We start from the raw sequence: 11,185 nt of genomic DNA on the forward strand, positions 1-11,185 counted from the left end.
TGCATTCTTGTATGTCATTGTGTGTTGTGTGTGAACCTACTATCTCCCTTGTATGCTTGGTTTGACTATATGGGTCGTGTGACTATCTTCACGAGCACGATGGGGTGGACCTATGGGTTCCACATGGGTGGGTGGTGTTGCAAACCACCATTAGGAATAGGTGGACTTGGTTCAAGATCAACATCAATTGGAGAGCTTATCCACCTTCCTCAATACTAGTTCTTCTTCATTCTTCCATTTTGCAAAGTTGTAATCTATTGTATATTGAAAAGAGAATTTTAAAACTTGATGAGATGTATATTAAAAACTACAAGTGGGGAAGATTATATTAGTTGAATGTGCTTCAGTGTTAGAATCAAGCACAAACTATGATCTTGTATGTTTATCAATCCTTAATGCAATATGAATAGGTGGTAGGAACACTTCAATTGGTTCTTTAAAATGAACATTATCTATATATATTGTAACCATTCAATTTAAGATAAACAAAGTTTATTATCCATATATCTTGTAGTTTGGGTTCCTAATTTTAATGGTAGTTATAAGAATTCAATAATGTTTGTCTTTGTAGCATCCTAAAATTGCACGCCTTTGCAATTTTGATCGCATTTGGGTCCATACCTTAGCGTTTGCACCCCTAGGTCTGATCTAGACCTAATTATGCTCATACCACTCAAGTATTGTTGCATTTTTAAACTTTATATCAATTTGGTACTGTGTCCTAGCCCCAAAATAGGGTAGGACCGGGGCGTGGCGCCTTGGTCCTCACTAGGAACATGTCACCATGCCATGGTCCTCCCCATTTTGGGCCCCTTAAAAGTCCTTTTTGCATTTTCAAAAATGAGCGAGATTCCTAGCTCTATGTCGGCTCATGTTGAAAAATTAATTAGTTTTCCCGACGAGCAAATATACACACATATGAAATTCAATTTGACATCAAGCAATCAAGTATTCAAGAGAAATTGAGTTGTGATTAGTCTTCCTTCAAGCCTTGGAGCAACAATATTAAAGTCAATATTCAAGCATTGAAGCAAACATTTTTATCCTATTTTGTAGAAGACTTCATAAAACCCTAATCCCGTGTGGAGACAAATAAATCTTCACAAAGAGGTATATCACTTGATTTTCAGTCATTAGCATCTACCTCAAAAGGATAATCTTCCATTATAGCAATTTCAATTATCTTTTATCTCTATTTCATGGTTAATTCCTAACCTAGGCTTTGACTTAGGCAAGCCCCTATTCCCAACCTATTTCCCCTTCTTTCTATGTGTAGGAAACATGTACAAGTTGTGATCTTCAGAATTGACAGTATTTACAGAGACCAATCAATCCCCCATCGGTGTGAAAAAATTTCAGAGGACCATGGTGACGGGAACCACAGTCCCGACATTTTAGGTGTTGTTTTAGGGATCAAATCTGAGTTTGCGAACATTCCTTAGATCTAGGTGAACAACTCAATCCCAAATATGTAGCTCGCTATTTTTATGTTTTTACCTTCATTTCCAACACTTTATCTTAATTCAACAATTCAACTCACAAAAGAGGGATCCCAAAATTAATCTATCCAATTAGTATTCAGTCTTAATCCTTGCTAGTTTTGACTGAATTTATTGGATTCCCCCTCTTTTGAATGTAATGGTCTCCCAAGTTTAAAATTACTGGTTTTCATCTCTCTTGGGGTGGAAACCCTAATCTTTCACCATTACAATCCTCTTACCAAAAAAGATTATATATCTTTTGTAGACAACTAAAACTTGCGCAGCTAATTAAATGAATTTTATTCATTTAATCATCATTCATTCACCTACTAATTAGACTAAGGTTTAATTAATATCCCTATTCCTCTGATCAACCTATTAATCAAATTAAATATTTGATTAAAATCCTTTTCTTCTAGCCTAACCTATTAATTAAACTAAGGTTTGATTAAGTACCCTTTAGCCATTTAATTGAATAAATCTTATTTATTTAATTAAAGCCCCCTTTTTCCCTTTTAATTGAATTTACATTTGATTAAATCCCTCTACATTTAAATAAATCATTATTTATTTGTGAATAGTCTCGCCACTTGCAAAATCCTACAAATGCAAGTTGCACCCCTTTTGGTTAAAATAAATCTTTTATTTGATCTAAAAATGCTTATTTCCCTCCACTTTCATTCTCCTACATTTTCCATTAGCATGCTAATATTCTTCTAGAACCCCTCTAACCCCTCATTATCCTAATTAATCCAAAGCCTAACCAATGTTAGTATTTATTCAAATTAAAAATACTACACATCTACCCAAACCCACATGTGACTCACAAGTCACTTCACATGTCCACATCACCTTTGACCAAGGGATTCTCACACATGTGTGAGGATGCTCTTCCCCATAGAGCCACCCTACTCTTTTCCCTTTTGGCCCGTATGTCATAAACTCTCTTCCACTAGCCCTTACACCTTTCCACAAGTGTTTCCACTTGTCACATCTTGGACTTCCTAAGATTTGCTCACACATGTGTGAGCACATATACCCTAGCACCCACTTCTCCTTGTGACACTTGTCACAAGGCTAAGCCTTCAAACCTGGGACCACATTCCCTTTCAATCTTAGCCCTTGATCAATCTTCAATCTTGACCATCGGTTTTCAAGCCTCCAAATCTATAAATTGAGCCTTTATCCATCAATTAGAGAGACTTTTTATGATAGCTTTATAATGCCTTTTTTATTCTAGATCAATCATCTCATACATCAAACTTATAGTGATTTTGTAGGTTATCGAGGAGCTCAATTTGTCCTAGTCTCATATCTTGCATTCAATCTTGCATTTCATCTTTTCGTATCATTTGATCATCTAGCTAGGATCTTAGTTGCATTAATTTTGATCTTGGCATATCCTTCAATCTTGTTCTTTAGGTTGACATCTAAAAGATCAAGTGCTTTTCCAAGTGAGAGCCACCTTGAATATTGAAGATCCTTGGAGATAGAGGAACATGAGACGTGCTTGGGGTTCTTGATTTTGAAGCTAACTTAGTTTAGTTCCTATTTTGATTTCTAACTCTAACATAATGTTTCATGTGTGTGTTTGATGTTGTTTGATTCTCTTGCAGATTCCACACTTTCATACACATATCTTGTAGTTTGGGTTCCTAATTTCAATGGTTGTTACAACATTTCAATGATATTTGTCCTCTTTATATATATATATATATATATATATATATATTAAGTTATCGGTCTCATAATTTTCTATGTTTCTACTTATATTAAGTAATTGTGATTTGTAACTATTTTTCTCGTATATTTTTATAAGTTTGATAATATGTTTTAGTTTTGACATTATTATCATGCTTTTTATGTGGATGATTAGGAGTTTTCATTTTTTTTGTTATTATTAAATTGAAGTTGGGAGTGATTTGGCTAAAATGGATATTTTGTAGTCATATAGTTCGAGTTAAGAGGTTGATTATTTTTACATCTTGTAGTCTAAGTTCTAAATTTCAATGGTAGTTACAATAATTCAATAATGTTTGTCCTCTCATAAAAAAAAAAAAAGAAGGATTTTTAAGTTATTGGTCTCATGATTTTCTATGTTTCTACTTATTTTAAGTAATTGTCTATTTGTGAGTGTTTTTCCCGTATATTTTTTTCTAAAACAATTATGAAATTATAAATTTAGAGGGAGATTAAAAGATAGAAAGAAATATACACCTATGGGGCATATTTTATTAGGTGCATATGATTGGCCCTTCTATTATTTGAATTGAAGGAGTTATACCATTACAAGAGAAGATTCTAAAGTATCCTTTGAGTTTCATAAAATATTATACACTACCACTTGTATTGCTAAAATTCAAGCACCAAACCTAGTTAAGAAATTATATAAAGCCACTATATAGTTATACTATGTGTGAAAGATGAATTGTTATTGCTCCTAGGAAAATCAACTCCTTTAAGATGAGATTGTTGATAAAATCTCAGTGGTTACTATTTTTTTAAACTATCTTTTTTATTACACTCTAAATACTAATATTAATTAGCCAAGTAATTAATTCATATATATTATTCAATCTATCTATACACATATTAAGAACTTCATTTTTATTCCATTAATCAATAAAGAATGTTACAAGTAATTTATTTTACACATAAACATAAAAGATCATCATTGTGTCTACATGGCATTTTTTTTGCAAGTCATAGAAAGACAAGCATCCTCGTAGATGATAATAACGACATGGATCAAGTTATGTTTACAAAGAAAACAAGATGCACTAGAACTTTCCAATCTAAATGAGATCCTAGAATAACAATATAATTTATCAAATAAAGCATCTAGAATACTAAACATATACAATAAATTTTAGTACCAACAAGTTAAGGGTACCTCATTCATGTTTGATCACTAAACCCAAATGCCTCTTTAAGTCTACATCAATTATTGATTTCGATGTAAAGGTGCAAGATAATCCCAAAGAAGGGAATAAAGAATCCCTCCCAACCTTGACCAATAAAAGAGATATCTCTACTGTTGGGCCCATATAAAATTTTCAATTCATATATGTCCTTGCTCAGAGTAATACCCGTTTAATCCATTGGTCAAGTCATTTGTTTAATTTTCCTCATATAGCTTGGCCATTGTTAAGTTTCACTAAGTTGAACTTGAACCTTTTTGGTTCAAGGTTCAAAGTTCAACGGGCGTTGTTTTGAATGTTTTTCCTCCCACGCGGTTTTAAGTCTTTGCTAGTCCTTGTCGGTATTTTACATTCTTTGAACCTTGAACTTGAACCTTTTGGGTTCAAAGTTCAAAGTTCAACATTTCTCATGCTAATTTTGTGTCGTGATTGTTTCACAAAGTTTAGAGTTTGATGTATAGGCTTCTTGGAAGACATGTGACTTGCCACGAGGTGACGGCACGAACTTTTAAGAGATGATTAACGACCGTAGAAGAGAGGAATATTCTTTCTCTAATGATTTGAAATCTGTCATTTATAGAAAGTATGTGTGAGGATCCGTAGTGTTAGAAGTGAAGGGATCTAGCATTTAAGGCATGCTCTGATACAATCATTTCAGAGTAAGGCCACACGAACGAAGTGTAAGGGAGACAATTTGTGGTAATGATGGGTAAGATTTTCTTGGCTTTAAAACCAAGTAGATGTCATGTCGATATTATTATTTTCTTGAGAAGGTTTTGAGAAGGAGTTTTGGAGTGGGAGAAATAGACTGCGATAGGGGTTTTCAGAGGACAGAGGAAGTTATGTTCAACAACTTTCTAAATTGTTGCAGTTTGTTTTAAAGATCTAGGTATTTTGTTAGCTGTTTATTTCTGTTTCCACTTTCCTTCTTTGCCTGGGATTAATTGGAGAAAACCACGAGCTAAACATGAGGTCTATTTTGCCCAAATTGATGAGCTCGTCTTCCCTTGTAAGCTCTTTACTGGAATTAGGTGATACAACATTAGTTCAACTGGATTTAGATGATTTTCTAGAAAGAGTCTAGAACCCAGCCGCAGATCCTATGATGAGAGATGTTGCACAGAGCGGGTTATTAGAAGCGGCCGCATTTCCCACAACTGCTCCTTACCCTAAATTAGTTTTAGAATGTATGAATCACTATGACAAGGGTAATATATGCATAAGGAAAAACAATGGTGAGGTTTTGTTATCCATAGATAGACAGACAGTAATGGCAGCTATGGGTATCCCACACCGGGAACCCTATGAAGATTGGACGATTGGAAAATCCTATGGAATTTTCTTCAAGAAAAAATAGTATTACATAACTGTTATTGCGCGGAATTGGCTTCTGAAATTCCAGAAAGGAGGTTCAAGGTTGCCGAGACCTCTAACCCGCGAGCATTTAATTCCCGCAATCTGAGACTTGGTAATATTGTTAAGTAGAGTAAAGGGTAATTCCCACTCTTTCTTTTGGGAGGACTGGATGTATTTCTTCATCCAGGTCACTCTAGAAAAAAATCGGTTCATCGACTGGGGAACTGTTATTGCGGAAAGGTTACACGAAGGTTTGAGTAATTATCTTGGAATGCCTAACGTTTATATGTCTTCCTACCTATTATATATGCTTGCCTGTGTGAGAGAATGGTCTGGATTGTCCCATGCAAAATGGGTTCAAGGCATAAGAATTTATGAGTATCATCCTAATTTGACTTTACAAGGGCATGTTGATGATTATCTCCATTGGAATGATATTTTCACTGGGAGGTTGACCTTTGAATTACAAGGTAACTTACATAGAAGGATGTCTGCAGAAGCTGTTGAACTTGTTAACATCTACGACAATTTCTTTACACAGTTTAGTCACTTCACTTACCTAAGGGTTGGAGAATTTAAAGGTGAACCCTTTAGGCTACCCATGTATGTTTCAGACTCTTGTATTTTGATCGAAATTTCCAGGCAGCTTGCCTATGTCACAAAGGATTATGGTGAGGACTCTGACACAAGTGGGATTTTCCCCATGGATTCAGGCCATTACAGTTGCAGGTCTGTCTCTAATGCGCTGAATCTTGAGCTAGAATTTAAAAGGTTTCATTTGAAGACCTTTGTGAAAAGAGATAATTTTGATAGTAAAGGTTTCATTGCTCAATATGTGAAGAATATGGTGCCTGATTAGCATGTTCCTCAGTTGGAGGATTATTGGGAGGGTTGCCAGGATGAATTTGAAGTAAGGAAAAGGACTTGATCCAGGTTAACCTTGAAGCAAATCCACGACATGAAATTGCCAATGGACACTTCAGGTGTCACCACTGATGATGAGGATTAAATACTTGACTCTGAGTTTCTGAAGCGGGTGCATAATGAGCCTCTTCCAGAGGTGGATTGGAGTAAAAAGATGGAGGATAGTATTCAGACACGCACTTTCAACATAATTTCTAGGACAGAAAATTGGCTTAGGAGTTGCCGATTCCAGCTGACAAGAGCAACTAGTTCAAGAAGCAAAAGTGGGAAGAAGAATACCACAAGCAAAACTTCTATTTTAACTAACATTCATGTTTCTATTATAGGAAAAAAGCAGGCAAGGATTAAAGAAGAGAAACTTGACACTGGGGTTGAGCTTTCTAGTGGTGGTCGAATTACTAGGTCAAGGTCCAAGAAGAGCTTTCAGCTGTCCGCTCCCTATCTCATTCTTGATCTAGATGCAGAGGAAGCACTGTGTGATATGGCATCCCCTATTTCTGATACAAACAAGGTCTCAACCAGCGTAGACACTACTTTCCAAGATCCAGGGACACTTGATATCCAGTCTCATGTAGACAGTGCCACATTGCCACCCTCAACAAGATTTCCACCCATGCCATCTAAGGAACTGACTCTGGCACCCAAGTGGTTGAGTGATTCAATCACCAGGAAAAGGAACGTGGTTCCTATTTTGGTATCAATGGAGGATGCTATGAGTAAATGTCTAGGAAAGTCTACAAAGCCCAAAAAGCTAAAAATGGAGGCCATGATTGATTTCGACGAAAGAACGAAGCATTAGACCGCAGACATTGCTAAACCCGTGTCTGACAAAGATATTGTTATTGCTTCAGAAGCAGACTATGCTATTGAACAAGTTGATTTGGGGGTCGGAACCAGAGCCGTAGATGTGAAACATCTGGAGACTTCGACTGAACGAATTATCTCCTGTACTTGGAAAGACGAAAGAGATAAGGCTGAGTTAAAGAAAAATTTAACGCAAATGGCTCAGTATATTCATGCTTTGCAGAACAACCCATTACCATTGTCTCAAAGTTCATGACCATTTAGCCCAAAATCACCTGGTAATCAAAAATTCTTTGATGAGGTTCAACGAAATAGGATGATTGCCGAAGTTTTCTCATAATGGGTCACCTCGATCATGCATCAAGCGACCAATTACATAATGGATTTAGTCCAGATCTTCAAAGATGTTAATGAAGTCACCAAGGCATTGGATTCTGACTTAATCTCGTGGCAGAAAGAGAAAACTAAATGGGCAGTGATTTCAAAACAGATGTGTGATATTCAGCGTTATGGTCTGATGAATTTTCTTGCTAAAAATCAAGTGTCAGGGTTAAAAGAAGATGTAATGTTTATTTGCAAAGAGAGTATTGAATGGCGCAACCAGATTATTGAATATGGTCATAATGAATTAGCTAGTCTGCGTGGCGAATTAACAACTTTAAGGGCGACCATGCAGAAGGATTTGCACTGTGTGGATGTTCAATTTCTTAAAGAAGATAGCGAAACCCTGGAAGATACCACAGAGATGATTAACCAGTTCAGCAGCCACATTAAACAAATCAAAGTGGAGAAATCCTTGGCTGTGGAAGATTTCACGAGGATTTCCAAAGTGGAGTCGATGCTCATAGTTTGTCTCAATCACCTAGATTCCCACAGAGACAAAGTGCAGATGGTGAAGAGAAAGAAGGAGCTTTGGAAGCAGAGAGTAATTCACATCAGTTTGCCACACGTAACTGTAATTCAAGAAGTTTCAAAGGTGCATCGAGAGTGGAGTGCGGCGAAGGTGGTGATGGTGTCTGTCCAAAACACCAACCCGAGCGATCACACTAGGACTGAGCAGACGGCATGACTAGCACTGCTGGTAGTTGTTTGCCAGCAAGTCTAGCCATTTTCTTTAGTTTCGGTTATACAGTTAGGGTTTTTTTCTATTAACTCTTATGAGTTGATTTTACTTTGGTTAAAAACTATTGGTCTGGGGACCTATATATATGTTTTGTAACGACTTTGTAAAGGTTCACTAAGTTTTTGAAAAGACTATCTTTTAAATTAGCTAAAGATGTTGTGTATGCAGAAGGTGGATATTCATCAATGAATGAAAATCTCATTAACAGTTCTCTTTGATTTCAAATCTGTGCATTTGTTATTTTGGAATTTGATTTATGTGAAAATCTGTTTCAAGGAAGGAGTCGTTATACTTTCTATGTGTGCAAAAAATTATTAGCGAATTTCATCTTTAAAAGGCTTTTCATTTTGTTTTAGTGTACGCGTGAAGTCTATCGGCTTTATATAAAGAGTTATATATGGATCAATGTTTGCATTCATTGTGTATTGATTGGTGAATGCAATTACCTTTTAGTGCTTTCTGGTGAAAAGCATTCTATTGATTGTGTGTAATTTGGAGCTGATTGAATATTAATTAGAGGGATCTATACCTTAATTTAGAGGTTAATCAAATATAATGATTTTCCAACTGATTGGTAGGGAATTTGTCTTTCTTTTTGTGAGTTATACTATGCAAGGTTAAATAAATAAAGAGAGACAAATCTGTTTACCAACATCTACCCACCTAAATATAGTGACTTCCATCAAGCCTATTGAGAGGAGGTTCATAATGTAAATATTCTTATATACTAGAGAAAACACATGAACTTAGCTACATAAGACTTGCTATATTATCACCAATGTAAAAACCATTGCACAAGTAGTAACCTACTAGCAATAGGAAGTGGATATGACCATAATCCATTATCTGACTTCCCATTACCTAGTTCACTAACACAAGCCCTCAATGGAGATGTGACTAGCTAGGAGGAAGTTAATGGATCTAATGCTAGAAAATTGCTCTTTTATTTTTGCCAATTCAAGTTGCCAACTGTGATATGTCAAGAAAATCGTCCCATATTACTTGTAATCATTATCAATAAAAATAAAAATACTTATAACAAAAATCATGCAATACAACTTAGTATTACTAACATGACAAAAGTTACTATCATTTAGTCTAATCATTTTACTACACATGTTTCGAGATGAATAGATCTTAACATCTATCACTTGCCGCACTACTAGCAAAAGTTGATCCAACTTTTGTATTTTGAGTAGCTCTAAGCCTCTATCATTGACATGCTATTTTTGAAATTTAATTAGCCCCAATTCAATATGACATTTTATTCTTATGTATAGAGTATGCTCTCTAACTTGAATCATTTTGGAAACAACAATAAGCTTATTTATAAAATAGGTAACACGATTGACTAGATTAGTGATCACCTTTCTTCATAAGGAGAACATGCAATATTTATAAGAGAAAAAGAGTCCTCCAACTATGCCCTTGTAGTGTCCTTATCTCAACCCTATGAATTTTGTTATAAAAGATTATCCTTGTATCTATATCAATCTTAATGTGGCACACAAGGGGCATTCATTTGAACCTTAGTAACATATTATCTTATAGGTTCCTCATTCCCTAGACTTGTTGATTATGACAACACCCACCTTGATAGATTAAATGACATATACATGGTTCATTAGGCTTCAGGTGTTATATTTTACTAAATAATAATTGAGACATTTATCTCACTTATATTGGTTTACAACCAAGGTAAGTATAATTGATTACCACCCATAAGTAAACAATCTTGAAGAATGACCACAAAATTCCCTACTTGAATTTTCACACATAGATTATAGACATTTACAAGACATTTTGAGGTATGACTTCTTAGGTCTTGTTGATTCAAGATTAGGATCCACCAATTTCTAGGTCATGGAATGTTCCTAAAATATATCTTTTCAACTTATTTTTAGGAGTTATTTAGTATGTGAAGTTAAATTTCATATTTGTTTAAAATATTTCACACATGGATATTTAAGCAATTTAATCATAGCCTTTTTCATGGTTCACTAGTGGTGCAGGAGCACCTTCACAATTTTGGCTTGTTTGATCCTGATGGGATCATGAATTGAATAAAGGACTATTGTAAGAGTCCAAGTGTGTGTTTTATGTTTCATTATGGTTTAGATTTATCTTAGAGTGGTTTAGATAATTTTACTCAAGTTTTCTTTCCAGTTTTGGCCCATAGTGCCTTTGTAAGCCAAAAATGGCATTATAGTGAAAATGTGTTAAAAACCTTGTAACAAGCTTAGCAAGGAATTGGAGTAGGTCTATTTAATTATTTGACACCATATCAAATGGTTAGGTGGAAGATATTTGTCTTGTAGGCCAAAAATGCACCAAGAGTCAAAAATTGCCAATGTTGTCAAGCAACATTTTGACAAAAAGTGAGAAAAGTTGTAAAATCACTCTACAAGGTAGTTATGGATGCCATAAGGGTTGAAATGGTTTGAGTGTGCCTATATAAGGACACTTCAAACATTTTAAATAGGCTGGATTGGTATTAACAAGAAGAAGAAAATGAAATATGACTGGTTTTCATGCTTTTTGAGCAAAAAATGTTCTAACAGTCTGTACAGAGTACT

Source organism: Cryptomeria japonica, chromosome 4 (assembly GCF_030272615.1).
Source record: "Cryptomeria japonica chromosome 4, Sugi_1.0, whole genome shotgun sequence".
Lineage (NCBI taxonomy): Eukaryota > Viridiplantae > Streptophyta > Pinopsida > Cupressales > Cupressaceae > Cryptomeria > Cryptomeria japonica.